Here is a 20,917-nt window from a genome sequence, read left to right as displayed (position 1 = left end):
ATCTTCCTCTGACCACAGACTGGAGACAGTGTCTACTTTTAAGGACCCATGTGATTAGATGAGTCACATACAGATAATCCAGTGTAATCTCTCCATCTCAAGGTCCTTAATTTAATCACATCTGTAAAGTCCCTTTTGCCACATAAAGGAAAAGGGTCCAGGGATTCGGATGTAGACATCTTTGGGGAGACATTTTATACTGCCTACCACAATAGTCACTAAGAATGTCAACTTAGAATGCCAGGGATAAATATACAGGTACCATGGAGACAGAATGTAACTCACACTTAGAATAAAGATATGCAAAGGTAAAATTTATTCAAAAGAAATACGTAACAGGATTAGAAAGGAGAGACATATGTCCAGAAGGCATAGACTTTCTTTGTGAATTAGAAAGTAGAGACAGTGAAATATTTTTCAGTCAAGATCAAAGATCTTATAGAAAAGGTGTTGTGAGAGTATATTATAGACCTCACAACTGTTTAGAGGATATAAATGGTTTTTTGTCCAAGGCCAAATTAGGAAATCTAAATGCTCTGTGATCTTCCAAAATGGCGGAACTCAAATATGACGATATCTGCTAAAAGATGTGTCCTGCTAATTGTTGGCTTGCATTGATGAGAATTTGTTCACCCAAAAGAGTGGAAGAAGCAGTTGAGGAACTACTAGTACCGCTTCCTGGTAGGATGGATATGGCAGTGTCACATGAGAGAGAACATTCTATTAAAAACCTTTAAAAGAGGTATTGTCCCACACCTTAAGAAAAATTCAAAATATTCTTATGGAAAAAAGGGTAAGATCTTAAACCCTCTGTAAAACACAAACACACATACACACACACTGATGTTTTTAAATAAAAGCACAAATTGTTTGCAATAGGCTAGCTAGAGAAAATGGGAGACTCCTCAAATAACCAACATGGCTGTGCAAGGATTTCTCATGAGAGTTCATGAACGTTTATTTAGCCCCTATTAGACACTGGGCTGCAAATTAAGGCTGAAAAAACAAAATTGCAAAATGAAGAATGGTGTGGAGCTGTGTTAGCTGTTGTTCAAGTGGCAAAGATGTGGAGATCTTAGCTTACATTCAAGCTCAATTCTAGACAACAAGATGTCACGAGTGACAAAGAATCTAACACAATTTCAGGCTGACCAAAGACCCAAGGAGATTATAGTCCCCCTGAAACATGCTCTGAGCAGCCCACAGCAACAGTCCTGTCCTCAGAAACCCAATTTTAGCACAGTAGACAGTGATATAGGAGAGTCTCATCTTTGATGAAGCGTTTTTCATGTGAAAGAGAGTTGAAGCAGATTGGTATGCACATGATTTGACATGTTACAGGTGTTGACCAGTGTTTGGAAGGCTATTATGTAACAAGTGGACTTGTTGATTCAGGAAGATAGACTAGGAACCAGTGGGTAAAAGAAAGAAAACAGGTTTCAGCTTAGCATTTGTCAAAAATTATATTTGTCAACCTTGGGTAGTAATAAACCCCCAGATTTATCTTATGGAAGAGTTCAAACAGAAGCTGTACAGGCTCTATGAGTGATGCTTTCTGGAGAGTTTCTACTTAAAGGAAAAGTCAAGTGAAAAGACCTCTGGGGCCTCTCCAACTTTCTGACTCTGACTTTCAGACCAAGTCCATGAGGCAAAGGGAAGGTGTAGTGAGACACTCAGCTCAATTTGTATTGAGAACCACAACTTAGCCTTTCAGCTATCCTCTATAATCTCTCTTTACCAAAAAGTACTTCTCACCAGCTATGTTCTCAGTCTTCACTTCTGGTTTCCAAGAGTCAGACTCAGACTTAAATAACTCCTTTTTCTAGAGTTTAATTGGTTCCCATCATAGCTTTTCTGCTACAATAATCCAGGAGGCTTTCTTTTCTTTTCTTCTTTTTTTTCTGGTTGGCTTTTTTGTTTGTTTGTTTCTTGGTTAGTATTAACTTCTACAGGCCTGACAACTTGTGATCATTAGGGTGATGCTTTCATCTGTTTCTCTGAGATGAAGATTGTGCCTCCTTGGACAAATACCTTGAGCCTAACTTGTAATTTTTCAATTGCCGATAGTTGCAGTCTCCTGCTGTTTGCTGTGTTACATTAAAACATCCTGTTCATATTTCACCAGTTGACTTCATATGTTAATCCATTGACAGGCAGCATTCACTTAAACAAGGATATCTGTGATGCTCCAGAGCATTTGCGGTCCTAGACACATGATTTCACTCATTTGGCTCTTATATCTCTATTGCTGAAAATGAATGGCACCACTCAATCCAAGTTTTTAATTTCTTTGTTAGTAGCTTGAACACCAGTCTCATTTCCATTGCTGAGCGCTACATACATAACAGTAATGAAAAATAAATACTTGGAAGGGCACTTGATGTTACTTTTGTTCAACTCCTAAGGGTGGGAAGGAAATGCTCTTTAAACAGAACCAGTAGGAGCCTCCCAGAGGTAATTTTAAAAGGAAAATATTAGGAATACAGAAGATAGAAAGTGGCAATTTGTAAGCATTACAAATATGCTGGGAAGTCCTCCTGGGGGAAAAAGGCTCATTTTGTCAGCTAGAGGAGCAAACCCCAGAGTTGCTCCCAGTTGTGAAATTTCTCCTGATTCAGCAGGACAATGTCACACTGTTCAGTCATGCTAATAGCCATTGCTTTCCAGTTCCAATCCTGTTTTCCCATCATTCTTAACATAACTTTAATTTAGAATTGATAGAAAAAGCCCACCGACTTCTAACACATCAGGGGGGTCAAGCTTATGCTTACACCACGGAAAGTGTTGTAACTCTTCACACCACTAATGGCTCCATTTGGAGCAACCATAAGAGGCAAAGCCTGATTGAGCAACTTGAAAGGAGTGAGTTGTTCCGAATGCCCTTCACAGTAGGATTATATCCTAAATACATTCAAAACCTGAGGCTCTTGAATAGCTGAAGCTTGGCAGAGGATAAATACAGATAGTGGACATTCTAACAGCAATTCCAGGCTACTTCTGCCATTCCGCAGTTTGCTTACTACTGAGCTGTCCTGTGCTCAGCTCAGAGAGGGGCCTCAGCTCTCACCTGGATGGGCAACTTTCCATATTTCTTGGCAATCATTGCTGATTTTCTCCCTTTGTTTGAACAAGAGAATATTGAGAATGACAAGTATGCCCAAACTCTACCATTTCACACCATAGAACCATCCAAGTTTAACAGTGAAATGTGTGTGAAATGCTGAAGGTCATAGAAAAATGCAGACACATTCTATCTGTTAGTAGCCCAGAATAAAAGCAGCAGCCTGGCCCTACCCAATCATCCTAAGGTGATCAGGAGGCCAAGGAGAAATACAGTACATGAAGCCCTTTCCTTACTTTAGACAGTACATAGCGTTTCACCCTGAGCCACTCTTTGCACACTAGTGAGTGTTTGTGTGTGACTGTGTGTGTATGTGTGAAAGAGAGAGAATGAATCTCAAAATCTTCCAAAGCTGCAGATATACAGATAATGTCTAAGTATGAACATCTGCCCCATTGAAAAAGGGCCATGCCACTTGAAACTTTTAGGAGAAAAATTTTCATTTAAGCAAAGGACCGGTCCTCAGGCACCATCAGAACAGAATTCTGGGGTAGAAGAGCCACAGATAGACCAGAGTGGGAGGGTTCCTGAGAACTGAATTCTAGGAGTCAACACAGCGAAGTCAGGAATCTTGATTCCGGGTGTGACTGCTACCTCCTCTCCAAGGAAGGTTTGCCCAACGCCCTGGGCCGCCTCTGTGTGTCTGCTCCTCTGAAATCCTAGAGAGAGCTGGGACGTGCTAAGGCTCATTTGGGGCTAAAATTCCATGATCCTGAAATCTCCAAATGGTCTCAACTCTTTGCATATGGACTGGTTTCTGAGGAATAATAATAATTATTTTAAAATAATAAAAATTATTATTTATTGTGCACTTTCTTTGTGTCAGAAACATGTATGCATTATCTCATTCTACAAGAGAAGTAGGATTATTTTCCTCATTTTGTAGATGGCAAAACTGACGTTTAAAGAAGGTAATTCCCCCAACTGAAACACCTGACAAGTGGCAAGCCAGTTATTAGTGACATTTATTGTTGATTGAGTTTGCTGTGGCATTTTATAGGATTTTGTCGTTTTTACTTTGCAGTTGGAGACAGAGGCTTTGGTGACTTATTCCAGGGGTCAGCAAACTTTTTCTGTTTGGGGCCAGATAGCGATTATTTTAGACTTCCTAGGCCATACAGTCTCTGTTGCAACTTCTCAGCTCTGCTGTCATAGCCCGAAATCAGCCATAGATGACGCTTAAATGAATGAATGTCTGTGTTCCAATAAAATTTTATTTATGGATGCCAAAATTTGAGTTTCATATAATTTTCGCAAGTCATGATATATTATTCTTCTTCCGATTTTGTTTCAATCACTTAAAAATGTAAAAACAACTCTTAGCTCATGGGCCACAGAAAGAGGCTGGATTTGGTCTGCGGACCATCATTTGATTTATTCCAAACTCACACGGTAGTTAGAAATGAAGAAACGGGACCTGTTAAAAAAAAAAAAAAAATGGAGAATATTAAGCAAGAAGCAGGAGAGAACGTTAAAAAAAAACCCAAAACCACACATTTCATTAAAGTGTGCCCTCCATCTTGATGTGGGTATCTAACTGATTGATATTTACCAGACACTAATTGACTTAAGAAAAATGTTAGGATTTCCAAAAGCGTGAAGACTTGGGCCATATAATTTCCAGGACACGATCACATTCACAGTTGGTGCCAATTGTTTAAAGGCTTATGAGCCGGCCAAGTAGATTTAGCATCAATTTAGTACAATCAGCAACTAATGAAAGAGAAGTCTGGGTGGCCATAAGACAATCAGGATTGCTCATGTTGGTGTGAGGAATCATTCTGCAGGAACAACCCGTCACCTTGAGTATCAGCAACAAGCTCTACTGAGGGAGAATTACAGTAATGATATCAGCTACAACGCCAAGGGCACAGGGAAAAACAATACATACAGAACCTATTGAGACTTTATTTTTTTGCTATAGACTTTGATATCAGAGGTGATTATTCTGAATAAAATGCATGCCGGTGCTATGAGCCTCCTCTGCCTTTTCTGTCCCAATGCTCCCTTGAGTGTGACTGAGTCTGTTGAACCCAGGACGTTCTGGATCATGTGACGCTACCTACAGGCGTAGAATAATGTCATGACCTGTATCTATTTAAGTGCTATATGCTTTTCATCCCATCTTTGTTAAGTTTCCTGTTTTTAAAAATTATAGTCAACCTTCAGTTATCCATTGCTGCAAGGTGAAGAGAAGAGGCATGCGTAAATACAGAGCCATTGGTGTCTTGATGTAAGTTCCATTAAAGTTGGATTTCATCTAAAACAGGCACACACACACACACAAATTCAGATCCACACACAGTTCATCTGCTCTGGGTCCAACCTCAATCCCCAACTCCTCCTCACAGTTAGCAGTCAAGATCATCCAGACATCGCTGGATATTTTAAAACAGGAACAATTGCTGAGATACATTTTTAATAATATTCTGCAAAAGTGTAGGATTCATATTATGTGTAGCAGTTATTTCTTATAAGTTACAGCTCTTTTGGGGAAATGGGCATATGTCTCAGAGATAAAACACTTCAAAAATAATGAAATATTGATGTATTATTTTTAGGGATCACTTTTAGACCTCGTTAGCTAGTGTTATTGACCCTATGGATGTAGTCCTATGTTAATCTGTATTCTTCATCATGAAAATCAATAATATGGACAACCACATTGTTCACATGGATTTGGGTGCAAAAAGACAGTTTGAGAGCTCACAGAAGGGCTTATTATGAGGATAATTTGGCAACTTATTCGTAATATAATGTCAGAGGTGACAATCACTGCATTTTCCATGATTTTGCTGGCCCAGCTTTTACTAGTGCCCACGTGGAAGAGATTTGGAAGTATTATGAGGTCTTTCTTGAGATATCGTACCCCTGTTCTTTCTTATTAAGATGAAAATTAAAATGGCTGATATTGCACCAAGGATGCTAAACTACATATATACATATAGATATAATGTATGAATTCTATCTGATTACATCAGGCCGCGACATTTCTGAAGTCACGGTTTTACTAAAGACTGTCCAGAGTCTTGGGATGGAGGAGTTTGTGCTTCACCTACTGAGAGGCCCATCTGATAAAACATGGTTAAGTCAACCATGTTCCGTATGTTCCTTCATCTACAACAAATGGAATCAGATCACAGCCATTCATTCACTCATTTACTCATTCATTTATTCATGTTATCATCTGTTTAGAAAATATCAAATTTCTATGTGCCAGGAATTGCACTAAACTATTTTAGCACCAAAAGATGAATAAAATGTGATCCTTGCCCTCTGAGGGTTGACAGTTCAAGCTGGGTCTCAAATCTGACAGCACCTCACTCTTGTTGGAATCTGAGAAGACCACCTTCCAGTACCACTTTTCTAGCTCTCTCTTCTGGTCTTAGGAATCTCTGCTCTGACCTATAACCTTAGAATGATATCTGAGATAGAGTCTTAAAGATATTCGAGTTTAGCACTTATTTTAAGTCATAGATTAAAATTGTTCAATCTTTGAAATTTTTTAGAGCTTTGCTTAGCTCTCTTTATTGCATTTAGTAATGATGCTGGTGGCTGCTATTAAGTGCTCGCCATGTGCCAGGAACTGTGCCAAGCCATTTACACTGCTTTGTTGAATCTGCATAAAATCCCATTAGCAGTTATGCCCACTTTATAGATAAATGAAGTGAGGCTCAGAGAGGCTAAGGAACCTGCACGTGGGCAGCTAGAGCCTTGCAACTTAAAAGTGTGATCTTTCAACCAGTAGCATCAGCCTCACTTGGGAGTTTGTTAGAAGCACAGAGTATCATTCCAGACTTACTGGTCTGCATTTTAACAAGATCTCCAGGTGATTCATATTCATGTTAAAGTTTGAGAATCAGAGCATGAGATAGTAAATGTCGATTTTAACCTAGGATAGAGCAACTCCAAAGCTCAAGTTTTTTGTTTATTTTTATCACTCAGTGTTCGTAGAATAATGGTGGCTAGGAAATCAAGGACATACATATACCTAGGAAAAATTCATATAAGGGGCAGGAACTCATATAGTAGCTCATGTCATCAGTTTTTACCAGCATGTATTCTACAAATCTAAATCGTATTAAAATAAGGAGAATCATGAAAACTTAAACAAGTAGCCTATTTGTTTTCTTTAATCCATATAATTTAAGTGTTTAATATTTGATAGGTTAATAATAAATATTTTAATACAGTATATTGCATTCAGTTAGGAATATATCAAAGGGAAATACAAAGTGAGTTCCAAAAGATAAACTTTTATTGGGCACGTGAAATAGAACATAAAATTTGATGGCAATTACCATTGAATCTGTTCATGTTTGGAAACGTATTGAAAGAGAAACTCATAACTCAGTTAATTGTTATGAATTATTAATTGCTCATTTGAAAAGCGATGAGCAGAACTGCACTTGTTGAAAAACTTTCTTTCTCAGTGGCTTTAACCTTTGTGTCATTGGTTTTATGAGAACAAAAGGGAAAGAATGACAGCAAGATTCTAATCGTCCAAAACCAGAAGGTGACAAGACAGTGAACATCTCAGTAACTATATAAAGGTTAATTGAGATTGAAATGAAATAGTCATCGCTGGCTTCACTCCAGCGTACTTAAGCGTGATTCTCTGGGGACGGGCCCAGGCATCTGCATTTCACAAAACTCTCTCGACAATCATAATACACAGCCAAGATTGAGGACTACATTTTCAATAATTATACTTCATCTGAGAAATTTAATGCAGCCGTGAATTTGACTCAGGATATTGTGAACCCCAAGTGAGATGTAAGCTGGGCTCCGGTTTGCCCCTCCTCGTTAGAATTTGAGGTAAGAGGGCCCACAACTAACGGCAGGAACGTTGCACACTGTGGGCAGCTTTATAAAGAGGAATTCCCTAGATGGCAAGAGATTTCTGATCCAAACAAGCTAAAATCAAGAGTATGTCTGGATTTAAAGATACCTGATGAAAATAGCCCCTTCCTTCTCAAAATCAATGCTATGAGTTTCTTCCATCGGATGAAAAAACAAACCTTCAAAAGTGGAAGCTTTTTTTATTAACTAAATCCAGGGATTTATTGTTTAGTGTCAGCAGCGTAACTGCTTTGTAATTGATTTTTCTGAAGAGAACTGAAAACTTAAGCCACCTTAATTTCCTTTATCTTGACACACATGATTAGCATTACTCGGAAATATATTTTACCAGGCTCCCAATTACCATTTTTTAAAATCCACTTCCTCATTGCATGCTCGCCTTGCTAAAATATTTCTAAGACAGAGAGAAAGCAAGTATATAAAGATAAAAATAGGGCTGCTTTATTCCTGTTAATAGCTTTATCTTCTTTCTTCAAAAACTTCTGTTTACCTTCAGTTGATATTTTTAAAAATGAATGGGATTATTAAAATACATTAATATCAGTCAATTTCTAAAATAGGGATAAAGAAGTAAGAACATTATGGGCAATGACAGAAATTTTAAAATAATGAAACAAAATGTAATATTTGCCACTTAGACTCAATCAAATATTCCATATGTAATGGTTACAGTCCTGCACTGTTTGTTACCCAACTTAGCCTCAGTTTGCTCACGTAAAATTAAAATAAGAATTGGACCCACCTCACTGTCTGTGAGAATTAAATAATATAATGATATTTAACCCAGTTTCTGTCACACAGTAAGGGCATACAGTGAGATAATTAAACTATAAGTGATGATACTTGCCCTCCAAGTTTCATTGACAATGGTGGAGACTGGATCAACGAATTTACGAAAGTAATCAAGTTACAAGTGACATGACACAATGAAAGCTGTGAAAGTTATGGCTCCTTCCGGAAAAAAAGAAGGCTAATAAATGAATGGGGTTTAACACTTACTGTGTCACTTTTTGTGATTATTTCAAGTTATAATTGCCATCTGTAAATGCAAAATTTTAGTTAAGATTTGGTCTAAAATCAGTGCCTTTTAGTTTTGCAGCTTCCAAATAGGGAAATAAAGCCCGTAATAAACTTTTATCCATTAAATTCACCCTAACCTTAGCAGCACGTCTTCATCAATTTTAGGATCATCCTAAATCCTGGAAATTACCCTGTAATGCTAAAATGCCTGCCCAGTAGCTGCGTCTAGAATTGTGGTGACCTCTTAACAAACCAAAAGCTAGACTGGGTCCTGTGCCTGGACATAAACTAATTTCTCAGGAATGATGACTGGTCAGTTACAGTCCATTGAGTCACCATCAGACCAATTGGATGCTAGACTACTTTCAACTTAGTGACTGTTGACACCCTTAGGGACTTATACGTCAGAAATGCATTCAACTCTCGCTCTCTCTCTTTTTTTTTTTCCAGAATTCCTCAGGAGACTTTCCACAGGGTTATTTGGCTTATCCTTAGCAACTTCATGATATGGGCTATTTTTCAGCAGGTTTAAGATTTCTCTCCTTACACAAAAAAGATACTCAAATTGAGACTCTTACTTTGAGGAGAATAAGGATGTTTATTTCTGTAGGAGATTAAAAAAATAATGACACGAGTAACAATTTCACCACGTGTCACACTGCCCTTGAAGAAGCAAGCCTTCATTTTTGTGGTGAACCAACAGGCATTGAGGAACAGAGGATAAGTTAATACTTTCACAGCCTTAACCATGTCACTATAAAATGTGAAAATGAGAGGGGTTGGCCTGGTGGCACAGTGGTTAAGTTCGCGTGCTCTGCTTCGGCCGCCTGGGGTTCTCTGGTTCAGATCCCAGGCATGGACCTATGCACCACTTGTCAAGCCATGCTGTGGCAGGCATCCCACATATAAAGTAGAGGAAGATGGGCACAGATATTAGCTCAGGGCCAATCTTCCTCAAAAAAATAAAAAGTGAAAATGAGAAGGAAATATAACCTCCAAAGAGTAAGGAGAATGTGAGAGAGGTATGACTGTCACTAGCAGCAGACATACAGGGGACTCATTGTCAGGGTCAGCCAACCTTAGTTTAGTCTGTGCATTGGAATTCTGCTGTCCCGCTGCACACTATACTGGCGTATTACTTTACATTTTAACATGAATGTCCTAGTTGCTGCAACTGTATATTGAATGAAGAATCCTCAGAGGAGAGGGAAATGGTATGAGAAGTACTACTTTGAAGGAGCCCAGCGGGAGGAGAGACCCTGGGTTGAAGGATTCATTAATAAATAACCAAAACATTTCTTGACCATTTGCTGTGAACTCTGCAACATGAGTTAAAAGAGAAAAAGAAAATGTTTAATACAGCCTCTGCCCTCAACGAGGTTACCAAACTTAGGAAGGTGGGAATAAAGCTCATAAAATCATAGATTGAAACATAGTTTCCTGTCCAGAGTACTTGGGGTCCTCCTAATGGCTCTGGTTGTAAAAGGAAGCTGGAAACTATTGTGTGTCGACTCTGGCTGAGTAGCTCTTGTATAGTGGTTAGAATCCTGGCTCTGCCTCTTACTGTGTGTCTTGTTGAGCAGATTTTATAACCTCTCTAACCTAAGATTCCAGTTTTCTAAAAAAGAGATGGCTCCATGTCATAGAGTAGTGAGGGAATTAAATGAAATGCTGTAAACTACTGAGCACAATTCCTGGGGCATCACAAGCTCTATAATTGATCACGGTTATTGATATTGCCCTTCTATAAGCAAACGCCAGTAGGTAACAGAAAGCCTTGATGAAGAGCTTGAAAGGATTTGCAACTGTCAATGAGTCATTAAACCTGTAAATGGAGATCCCAATCAGAAATGTTGGTTTTTAAGCAATATTTGACAAGACAACTAATTATGTGTGTCCAGAAGCCATCAGGGGAAGGTGGAAAGTCTCTGGTGGTGGATAGAGACCTTAATATGAATTCCCTGATGTTCTGAAATTCAATGAGCGATGAAGCATAGGTAAGATAAGGAATTTAAAGTCCTTCCTATACTCAGAAGGTACCTGACATCACAGATCTGCTCCCCTGGTCCGAGGGAGGTGACTAACATCTGAGGAGTGCCAGAGTCTCCGGTCCTCTGGGAGAGAGGATGGAACTTCCTTTCACTGTGACTCATTTCCCTGCCACTAGTTTATTGTCTCAAAACAATGGTTAGTGTTAGCCATTTATGTGGTAGAAGAAAGGGTTCTCTGGCATCCAATTTCAGGTTAGAATTTTATTATTTTGTACAACAGCACAGTCAATCTCAAGTCTGTTAATAAATCTGAAGGTAAATGTAGTCTTTTATTTCTCTTTAATCAAGAAGGCAAGGTACTACCTGTTCCCAGCTTCAAATTTAACATTAGTACAGAAAATAACATTCCTTTAGAGCATTGATTTCTGTCTAAAACTTCACCCAGAAACTGACAGTCAAAAAGGACACTGCAAACACATTTCTTTTCAAGAGAAGACAGGAGTTCACTGGGGATCTTTTCTTTCCCTCAGCTGGTACCTAGTTTCCAGCAACAAGAGTATGCATTACTCACTGCAGAGTGTTTGAAAACACAACTAGTGATCATGACTAAAATCCCCAGGTGGGCTTTTCAGTCCAGCATAAGTCCAATTCTTTTCCTCCAATTTACTGAGGATTTTCCTGCTGACTTTGTCTCTCCTTTCAAACTGCCATGCCTTTAATAAATAGGAAAGATGAATATCGTTTAGGGAAATATACTGGAGTCTTACAAATAAATACATCCACTTTCTAATCACTTCATAAATTAAATTGCATTCCAAAATATTTCAGTAATAAACATGTCATGTGCCATAAGTCTGCTTGGACATTTCACACATATTATTTTATTTACTCTCCCTAATAACCTTGCAAGGAAGTGCTAGTATACCCATCTTACAGATGAGGAAACTGAGGCTCAGAGAGTCTAATTTGTTCAAAACAAACAACTAGTCAGTGATAGAGCTGTTATAAAACCAAGATATAGATCTGACTCCTTGCCCCGTATGCCACACAAACCCATCGTGATGAGTCCGAAATAGATGTATTTTTAATACGAATCCTCCTTGCGAGCCAGGAGGGTAATAGGAGCTTGCAGTGTTCTAGTCTTGGACTACAGCCCAGCTCCAGGATCAGTTTGCTTTCAGTGAGGTGGAAACAAGCCTCAGTACTCATTCATAGGAATTCCATGAGCACAAACACCACCACACAACAGAGATAGAGCCTTCTGGATACAAACACGCATCGACTGACAAAAGTTACCAACTCTCTCTCACTATCACTTTATCATCTGCCAACAGGAGCAAATGTTTATTCACTGCCCTCTATGTGCAGTGAATTTATTTCTCAGACTCAACAACTAGTCCGCCCATGCTCACCTGGAACAAGCAGGTGCTGCTCTCAGGTTCCCAGCTCACAAGTTTGATACTTCGATGCATGCAGAGGAGAGGCACTGCTGTAATGTATGAACACTGTGGAGAGACAGCATCTGCATATTCACATGGGCCTAGGATGTTAAGAGAAAGAACGGGCTGTCATTCAAAAGATGCCAATCATGCAATTCAAGCCAAAAATGCTGTGTCTTTTCCCACCGAAAAATCACCCAGACTAGTCATGAAAATATTTTCTGACCAATTCCTCAAGCCTGTCAAAAATTCAAATAAATAGACATCAAACTGTGGCCCAATTAGTAGACCCTATGTCACTTCAAAATACCCCAAAGAAGGAAACAGCGTACATAAACAGCTACCACTTGTTTAGTCACTGGATCATATATGACAAAAGAGATTGTCGTGTTCCAATATCATCACCCTGGCAAGCACTTTGCATCGTCTTATTTAATCTTCACAGCATCCGTAAGATATTGCTTTCTGCGCTTTACAGATAAGGAAACGACGACATGGAGTGGTGAAATGAATTATCTAAGGTCACAAAATTAGAAGAGAGAAGAATGAGGTTCAAACCCAGCTCACACCAATGTATATTCATTGTTCAGGTGCTGTACACAGAGCGGTGAGCTGCAGCAGCTCAGTGGTGAGTCTTATTGGGAAGCCAGGGAGAGAAGGGAGATGTAATGAGGAAGACTCGAACATCAGACACTTGCATGAGGATTTTTGGAAGCCAGTATACTAAGTCGTTATTCACAGTGTTGTCCATTAGCCTAGTGTGGCAGTTCCCAGGATCAAATGAAACGGAATGTTGGATGCTGGAAACAGGAAAGTACCCATCTTCTCTAAAGCAACAGGCTTATTCTTCAACAGCTGTGTTAATGCTTGTGAAAAGTAATGCATGCCTGATTCACGCTAGGGCCCAATATTCTCAGCCAGGCAGGCAACTACAAAGTGGCTGTGCCGTGCAGCGGTGTGGTGAAATGGAGAGTAACTGCTGTTGCGCTGCAGCCATTCCTGTGAAATGAGGTGACAGCACTGGATGGCGGGGCAAGGACAATCCGTGGACGAGCCTTTATTACAGTAGCAACTCTCCTGATGTCATGTCAATACTACATGGTCAGGCCCCCTCTGTTGCCCTGGAGACAGGAATGGCAGGAATTCTCTTCATCATCTAATCATTAGCTGCTGATGGCAGACACACTGTCTCAGCTCTCGTGTCCTGTGCCCGTCATCCTTTCTGGAAGAGTGTATGAGGAGAAGTGAAGATGGCTACCTATAGTAGCTGCAAATGCTATAAATAGAATCTTTGAAAACATGGGTAAGTGTCACAGAACAGTCCCCAGTGAGGTTCACTTTCTGGAAAGATGCACCCATTTCTAGAAGGGATAAGAATATTCCCCAGGCCATAACCCAGTGACCCATCATAATGGGAGACAGATCATTTCCTCTTAAAATCTGAAACCATCTTCTGAACAGGGAGATGAGCAATGAAGGACAAAGGAAATGAAACAGGGTGGCGGAAGGCATCCTGGAATCACTTGAAGCTTTAATTGGAGTGAATGGATCTGCTTACAGTAAGTAGTAAGGCAATAGGGTGGCCCACAGGAAGCCTTGATGCCCTCTGTGGGCTGGTCTGTTAGGTCATAGGTTCACTTGGCTGTGAGCTTCCTGGGTTTAACAAAGTGAAAACACCAAGCAGGTGTCTCTATCCCCGCTTTCAAACTTTAGGAGAGTGGGATTCGGACACAATGGGCACAAGCAAGTTCTCCCTCACCCAGACTGGCTTTGGAATCTGTTGTAGGTCCACGTCTAATCCGGGGGACCCTGATAGCATAGGATCACTCTCGGTCAAGTGAATCAGCCAAACCTGTCTGAGAGCTCCCACCAGAAGCAAGTGGACCCACCAAGGGGCCCAGCCCACTTGCTTACTGGGATACCTAGCTGGATTCTGGAATAGCCTTTGATGTGGCTGAAGATACCACACTGCTCTTCCTTTAATCCTTACTCCCAAAATTGATTCAAGTATCTGGTACAACCAGGAAACCCTATCATCCAGAGTTAGAGGTTTCATTTGATTTTATATTGATCTGCGAATACCTTTGTCTGGCTACACATTGCAACGCTGTTGCTTACATACATGATGCAAGACTTTAGTGCCCCAGTTGGATGACATTTGTGCTCTGATGTACCCATTAGCTGTCAGAAACTCTACCATGACACCATTCTCCGTAAGCCCACACTGGAATGCTAGGTCTCAGGTCCATGGAATTACACATTTGGAGTATTGTGTCATATAACTCAATGTACAGATGAATTAATAATTCTTCTGCAGAAATTCTACATACAACACCATCCATACATTTAAGAAATGACTTCCTTTTTGTTCTGTCATGAATCTAATTACTGGCACATCTAAGTTATATTATTTGAAGAAAATACAAATCTCAAGCCTTAGGCTTGTGTGGCTATCGTAATCCTTTTTGTGCTGCTTTAGATGTGTCCACATAGAATTGTTCTAGCATTTTCTCCTCCATTAGAAAAGCGTTCTTGGAGAGAAATAAAGGCCAGCAGGCAGCATCCAAATTGGAAGGAAACACCATACACCTATCACTCAGCTTATTTTCCAATGTGAATTTCTGGTTCTTTTGGTACCAAATTCCCAATCCAAGACTTTAACTACAAAGAGCAGCACATATTCGGAAAAGTCTGGAAGCAACGTGTTCTAATTCCATTTGCACATTTCACACTTACCCCTGTGCCTGGCACTCCACTCTCAGTGCTGTAGAGACATAGATATGAGCTCTCATCTAAAGTGGTTACATTGAATGTGCTATGCTCAACTAACAGACAACTTGGCAATATTGTTTTGTGTCGTGTTTAATTATGACATACATGTGTCTATCAGATATTCATGTAATGTTCTAAAAGGCAAATAGGTATTTTGCTTTGGGGTTTATCTAACAATAATTTATTTTTTATTAAGTTTTTTGTAAGAAGAAAATTGCAGCATTCTTTTATAAATATTACAGTCTGAATCATACATAAGCTGCCAGAGTAAATTATTTATATAGTAGACTTATGAGTTCATAGTGAGAGGATGTGTTCACCTCCTAAAGTATTAGAAAATTATGATTCTAATAGTTTGCTGTAATATCTAAGAAGCAGAACATTCATGTCTTGGCTTTTTTTGTTATGAGTAGTGTAAGGGAATTTTTCTGAAGACTTTTTTTTTTTCATTTATATGTCCCAGACTCACTAGTTAGAGATATGAGAAAATGAGCCCATCCTCAGGACGGTATGTTTTTATCCTGAATATTCGAGGAAAAGGCTCAGTTTCCCATTAAAAGTTCATCTCATTTGCTTTAATAGCCCAAATGCAGATATATTCAATTCCGACATGTTCTCATCTTAAAGTTTGGGAGTGTTATCCACCATATGTCTAATGTCAAATATTAAAAAACACAGCACAATAAAAAACTAGTTCAAATCCCCTTACTTTCAATCTATTAGTCAGATTAATGGAGATGACACATTAGTTGCACTGCTACCACTCTCTTGCGGCAATCTGCTAAAATTAGGAGCTGCCAATCTGGGGGAAGCGAAAGAACTCTCTATCATTTTAAATTTAACTTCAGCCTACTCTGAAGCCATTAGAGACGATTAAAGGAGATCTCTAGCCATTATATTCAGCCCAGTAGTCTTAAAGTTCAAAAGGTAAAAAGTACTTTTGCCATAAAGAAACTGAGAGGCAAAATTATTTTCAATGAAGTTCCAATTTCAGTGAAAATAAAGTAGGTAATTACATTGGTTATTACCGAGGTCACTGCCTTCATTGACTACCTGGCTTAAAACTAAAAACTAGGTCTCATTTGTGACATGGACAAAAATGAGCAAAGTGTCCACAGCTTCCTTTTTAAAGACCTGCAAATTCAGTTAATTCACATATTAACAGTCTTCATGAAACAATTACTGAAAAACTTGCCTGATGGCCTTTTTGAAGCTGAACAACCCAGGAAGTAAATAAGCATGTAATGTCTTACCATTGTCATTGCTATAGTTACAGTTTTCCATATGCTTGATCCTTGCGTAATATTTTTACAGGCCGAAAACTAGTGGGTCAAATGTATCATTTCAATTTCCATGGTTTTTCTACATATGGAATTGTATTTGTTGGATGTAAACTTCATTTTCAAGTTGGAAATGTTGTAGTTTAATTTTTCTCTAATTTTTTTTCTACTTCTCACAATCAGACAGCATCAAAACAGTTTAGGAAGTTGGACGAATGCTATTTTAAAGTCTTTTTCAGTGCATGTTCTTCATTTTATTTATTTATTATTAATCTCTTTTACCTCTGAAAAGTATAATTTTTGGATTTTTATATAGCATTGGTTTGCACTGTCTGTTACTACCTGAAGTGTATCAAGGAGAAAAAAGAGAAATTCGTTGTTTTTTTCTTTGGCAACTTTGCAAAGACTTAGAAACAGTGTTCAAGAAGAGAGAAATAGAAATTGCACTAATTTAGTTTGAGTTGTAAACCTAGGAGAACTTTCTTCCTTTATCCTTTGTAAAACGCAGGGTCTGCTGTGCTGTCTTTTGTTTTCCTACCGCGGAGGCCACTAGCTTCAGTTTATGCCCTTCATTCCGCCTCAAAATAAAATACATACTTTCTGAGGATCCCATTCTCCGCATTCCTTGCTGTTAGACAGTCTTTGAAAATACCCTCGCCATATACATAGATGTCTGCCTAAAAAAAGGAAAGGGAAGGTGAGGGCAGGAGCAAGGCAGGAGTAGAAAATAAGTCACCAAGAGAAAAAACTGTGTTTTCAATTTGAGGTTATTTCTGTTCAGTCAAGTCTTTTGAAATTATTCGCAGTAAAGATTAATGATTCCTTACAGGTAGGGGTAGGCCTAGCATCCCCACTAGTTCCTCCTGACAAAATCCATTAGGCATTGATGCTCGCAGGAAGCCAGCAGGGGAGAGTTTGTTAAAAACACCTTGGGAAGGGAGCACTTTAACCAAGAGCCTGGCACAAAGGAGCTGTTCCAACAGACGGTTTGGGAATGTTGAAGAAAAGTGTTCATAGCAGCATTTTCAGACACAGCCAACCGGGCGCTCTCAGAGCAAATTATTTGCTTGTGGATTTACCAGTGGGAGATTTTAAATCACAAATCAGTATCCCTTCTCCCCAACTGGCCAGATATACACTGAGGGAGTGCAAATGAATTGATGAGTTAAAGGGCAATTGTGGCTCATCTTTTCTGATTTCCCTCTTTGTTCTTTTCTGTTTCTTGAGAACATTGAAAGTAGAAAACAATTTGCTTTGCCAGGAGAGAAAGCCCTCAAAAAACAGTTCTCGGCACAATGACTGTGCAGGCTGAGAGGCATCTCAGAGTCACAGATGGCTAGTCCTGGTTCTTGTAGTGACACTCATCTCATGCCCCAGTGCCATGCAGCTAAGCTGTGCCCCTGCACAGGGCCGGGCTGACAGTTCGCCGTGAGCGCACCCTCGGGTCATTAGCAGCCTTTCTTACCGTGACGTCACTTTCGGCTCTTTTTACTCAGAAAGAGGTGAGCTGGTCATATTTTATCAGGCAGGGCAGATTTTACAATTTGGAATAACTTTGGCAATTAAATCTCACCAAGAAATTCAATAGTTCCTGTTTGGGATATGAAATTACTTCCTCTATGGCCCATGGTTTAATATTGACTTCCTAAGAATATTTATATTCCTAGCATCTTAGCTACACCGCTGGGGGAAAAGGCAGTTCTGTTGAAATAATAGCTGTAATTATTTGATAGGTTCTTTTTTTGACAGCAGTACATCCTTCAGCTTTCACTTTTATACCAAACTAGAAATTAGGGGTAACTTGGCTGTGGAAACCGATGCTGGAAACTGTCCATCCGTCACAAGGAATGATCCTTTCTCGGAGGGGAATTTTCTGCTGGATTGCCAAGCGCATAATATTCCCCCGGAGCGAGGCTGCATAAAACAATACTGCTGTGACACATCCATGATATGTAACTCTAGAGGGTCTGGCAGCCCAATGCACTGGGGTGCTAATTGTGTTCTATAGTTATCATCGCGTCTTAAAGCCCAGAAGGTCAGAAGAGTTTATCTAATCCTGGGGTAGAAGAGCAATTAAAATCCATCCCAGCCAGGAAAGTTTCCGGGAAATCCATTATACCTGCTCTATTTTTAGGCCTATAAAGGAAGGATGCTGAGTGAAACAAGCCATAGAAGCCTTCAGTTTATTCAATAAATGTATATTGAGCATGAATTCCATGCCAGGCGCTGTTCTGGATACTGAGGATGAGGTGGTAAGAAGATAAACAGAGATCCGGCTCTCAAGAGCTCACATGCTGATGGGGGCCCGGTGGGAAACAAGTAAAGGAATAAACCAGTGAGTGGAGGCCACTTTAGGTCAGTAGTCAGCAAAGGCCTTTCTAAGAAGGTAATACTTCAGCTGAGAGCCTAATGTCAAGGAACAGCCCACCGTGGAAAGTTCTGGAAGATGAGTATTCAAGGCAGAGAAAACACCTCCTGCAAAAGCCAGAAGGCAGGAAGGAGCTCGGCCAGTTCAGAAAGTGGAAAGAAACAGGTGTGGCTGGAGCATGGTGAGTAAGATGAGGTAGGAGAGGGAGCTAGACTGGCGCCAGATCACTGATCTTGAAGACCAGGACAAGATTTTAAGTGCAATAAACATTAAGCAAGAGAGTGGTATGATATGGGGGCCTTAAATTTAAAAGCAGTAATTCTGGCTGCTGTGCGGCCAATGGATTGTAGAGGGGACAAGTGGGGGAGGGCAAGATTGGAACTAACAAGACCGCAGTAGTCCGGGGGAGAGGTGTTAGTGGCTTGGACTAGGTTGGGAGCAAAGCATGTAATGAAAATGGATGAATTCAGGACTGTGCCTGCCTTTGCTGAGAAACTCAGTATTAATTCTAAATTTTGAGGTGGTCTGCAACAGAGATGTGCTTTCTCTGTTTTCTATTGCCCTCTCTACATGGATGCCACGTAATTGATTAGTACTTGATTCTGTTTGGTAGAGAAGGGAGCAGAAGGGCAAAAGTAGTAGCAGTCACAGCATTCCAGCATTTGGACGTAGAACATAGCAATCAGACAGAATAACAAAGTGATTAAGCCCACAGAACTCGGTGGGACCGCAGGCTCTGCCACCACTACCTGTGTGACCTTAGACAGGTTATTTGCCTTCTGAGTCTTGGTTTTTAAATCTATAAAACTGTTGGGATACGAGTACCTACTTTACAAGATTGTTAAGATGATTAAATAAGTTAATGCATGAAAAGCACTTAGAATAATGCCTGGTACAGACTAAGTCCTCAATAAATAAATAAATGTTAGCTTTTGTTATTATTATTCTGAATAATAATAATGGGAGTTTGACTGGAATCCCCCCAAAAGTGACACATTTAATGACATATCAACATGCACTTTTCCTTTTAGTTACCAAACAGGAAGAGAGACTGTGTGGGAAATTCTTTTACTTTTTTTTTTTTTTTTGAATCTCTTTAAGAAGAAATAACATTTAAGAAGCTCTTGCTACTTGCCAGGTGTTTTGTAGACAATTGTATCTCATTTAGACTTCTCTGTAATTAATATAGTTGCCATTTACTGGTAAGCTTTTTATAGTCTGTATCCATTTTCATCTTCAAATTACCCTACTGGGAAAACATGTTGTGCCTGTTGTACAGATGTGGAAGCTGAGGTTCAGGAAGGTTCCTTGCCTGCCAAGGTCCCACAGCTAGTGAGTTGGGAGCCAAGATTTGACCCAGATCTGTATGACTTCACAGCCTTTGCTCTTTTTAAAGAGTGGTTTAGAGAGAAATTATACCAGGCCACTTCCTCTTGTCTCAGATCCATCATTAAACAGACCAAGAAACTAGGTTTCTCTCCTCCCTTCCCCCATGCCAACTCAGTTCTTCATTTGCGCTTTCACTGATTTCTAATCAAGAATGTTCTGAGCTTGATTCCTAGCCTGGGTAGCATGTATTGATAATGCATTTTGATGTCATTAGGCAAGTACCCATCATTAACATGAATTTGTTACGTGCGTCTTAGGAAAATTAACTGATGAAGGTGGGAAATCACTGAAAATTCTTTACTTTTTCACGTGGTTATTCAATCTTTTCCCATTATTCTCACATTATTGCTCTTGGCAATTGAGTTAAGGATCTATTGATGTTAGCATTGTAAAATAAATCTATATCATGTAGTTTATAACTTGGTCATACAAATTCATTTATCTTGAAATTTTGGCATGATTCCTCTTTACTGACTGAATTTTTATAAACTTTCCTCTTATTAGTTATGTAGTCCTAGAAAAAATAACATGCAATTTCAGTTCGTGGTACCTTTATTTGTTTTTTACACTTGTTCCCACAAAATAAAATTGATGAATTTAAAATAGCAAGTGAATAATCCATATTGCTAATTAAAACATTTTTAATTGTTTATGCATTAGATCAAAAGAAAGTC

General features: G+C 39.4%; 1 protein-coding gene and 1 long non-coding RNA gene across 14 annotated transcripts in view; one reads left to right on the top strand and one right to left on the bottom strand.

Annotated features, from left to right (window-relative positions):
* NTNG1 (netrin G1) overlaps positions 1 to 20,917 on the top strand; it is a 310,561-nt gene that overhangs the window by 270,732 nt on the left and 18,912 nt on the right. The gene's annotated exons all lie outside the window — the stretch shown is intronic.
* LOC139081645 (uncharacterized) lies at positions 4,318 to 12,535 on the bottom strand. Its single transcript, XR_011536798.1, has 2 exons — positions 12,408 to 12,535; positions 4,318 to 4,538 (listed from the first exon to the last, which is right to left on the bottom strand). It is a non-coding gene; the product is annotated as an uncharacterized lncRNA (long non-coding RNA).

Source organism: Equus przewalskii, unplaced genomic scaffold, assembly GCF_037783145.1.
Source record: "Equus przewalskii isolate Varuska unplaced genomic scaffold, EquPr2 ChrUn-13, whole genome shotgun sequence".
NCBI lineage: Eukaryota > Metazoa > Chordata > Mammalia > Perissodactyla > Equidae > Equus > Equus przewalskii.
The sequence above is the reverse complement of the archived record's forward strand: the minus strand, read 5'-3'. Positions and strand labels throughout refer to the sequence as shown.